Source organism: Salvelinus sp. IW2-2015, linkage group LG4q.2, assembly GCF_002910315.2.
Source record: "Salvelinus sp. IW2-2015 linkage group LG4q.2, ASM291031v2, whole genome shotgun sequence".
NCBI lineage: Eukaryota > Metazoa > Chordata > Actinopteri > Salmoniformes > Salmonidae > Salvelinus > Salvelinus sp. IW2-2015.
The window spans coordinates 24,349,632-24,351,727 of record NC_036843.1 but is presented as its reverse complement, the minus strand read 5'-3'; positions in this window follow the sequence as shown (position 1 = coordinate 24,351,727).

Genomic DNA, 2,096 nt, shown 5'->3' with positions numbered 1-2,096 from the left:
GCCCAGCTGTGCCCTGAACACCATCTATGAATTGATCGCCACCACTTAGCTATCAGTTGTTCTCGTTAGGTACGCTAAAACTGGGATTATGCTTCAAACACCCCGGACGTCCCTACAATCTAAGCATAGGATGCCTCAATTTGCACAATCATCAGGAACCATGCAGGTACACCCTATCTACATGGACCTATAGAATCATCCGACCCAACTTGCCTCCATGACATCTCTTGCCCCTGTTTCAAATTCCAGATCCAAGCGGTCACTGCCTCACATTGCTGTATCGCGCATGTGGTCCGGGTCCAAACGACACCTCTCATCCACTAGTCAAACACTCCTAAAAACTTCTGCGGAGGCTAGGCTTTCTAATCGACTGGGCCCGGGTATCCTGGAAGTATTCACTCATCCCGAGCTTGAGATCCACTGCGTCATTTCTTTATAAGTTACTTCACTCACCATCTCTAGACAGCAATCTTCCTGTTTTCAAAAATGCAGAACTAGAAACAAATATGCCTTGGTTCTCCAGACCGGACTCCTCGATCTCTCTCTGGTGGGGAGCTGAGGGGGGTCGGTAGCAGGCGGCAACAGTGAGAGACTTATTTCTGGAGAGATTAATTTTTAAAATTAGAAGTTCGAACTGTTTGGGCATAGACCTGGAAAGTATGACAGAACTTTGCAGGCTATCTCTGCAGTAGATTGCAACTCCTCCCCCTTTGGCAGTTCTATCTTGACGGAAAGTGTTATAGTTGGGTATGGAAATCTCAGAATTTTTGGTGGCCTTCCTAAGCCAGGGTTCAGACACGGCAAGGACATCAGGGTTGGCAGAGTGTGCTAAAGCGGTGAGTAAAACAAACTTAGGGATTAAGTCCGGGTTCTGGCTGGGCCACTCAAGGACACTCAGAGACTTGTCCCGAAGCCACTCCTGCGTTGTCTTGAATGTGTGCTTAGGGTCGTTGTCCTGTTGGAAGGTGAATCTTCTCTGTACTTTGCTCCTTTCATATCTGCCTCGATTCCAACTAGTCTCCCAGTTCCTGCCGCTGAAAAACATCCTCACAGCATGATTCTGCCACCACCATGCTTCACCGTAGGGATGGTGACAGTTTTCCTCCAGACGTGACACTTGACATTCAGGCCAAAGAGTTCAATCTTGGTTTCATCAGATCAGAGAGTCTTTAGGTGCCTTTGGCCAACTCCAAGCAGGCTGTCTTGTGCCTTTTACTGAGGAGTGGCTTCCGTCTGGCCTGATTGGTAGAGTGCTGCAGGGATGGTTGTCCTTCTGGAAGGTTATCCAATCCCAACAGAGGAACTGTAGAGCTCTCTTAGAGTGACAATCAGGTTCTTGGTCACCTCCCTGACCAAGGCCCTTCTCCCCCGATTACTCAATATGGCCGGGCAGTCAGCTCTAGGAAGAGTCTTGGTGTTTCTAAACTTCTTCCATTTAAGAATGATGAACGCCACTGTGTTCTTGGGGACCTTCAATGCTGCAGACATTTTTTGGTACCCTTCCCGTGATCTGTGCCTCGACACAATCTTGTCTCGGAGCTCTACGGACAATTCATTCGACCTCTGCTTGGTTTTTGCTCTGACATGCTATGACACGTGGGACCTTAATCTAGACAGGTGTGTGTGCCTTTCCAAATCATATCCAATCAATTGAATTTACCACATGTGGACTCCAATCAAGTTGTTGAAACATCTCAAGGATGATCAATGGAAACAGGATAGACCTGAGCTCAATTTCGAGTCTCCATACTTTTGTAAATAAGGTGTTTCTGTTTTTAATCTTTTATAAATTTGCAAAAATGTCTAAAAACCTGTTTTTGCTTTTTCATTATTGGGTATTGTGTGTAGNCTTTGGCCATCCCCATAGGAGAACCCTTTCTGGGTCCAGGTAGAACCCTTTCTGGTTCCAGGTAGAACCTTTTCGGGTTCCATGTAGAACCCTCTGTGGAACCAAAAGGGTTCTTCAAAGGGTTCTCCTATGAAAATTCGCAACAAATTGTATGAGTTGCAATTCGTTACATATTATACGAAATTGATGATGGGCTACCACAAATGAATAGTGTCCTGGATTTGTATTTACTATGTTACGTCTACCC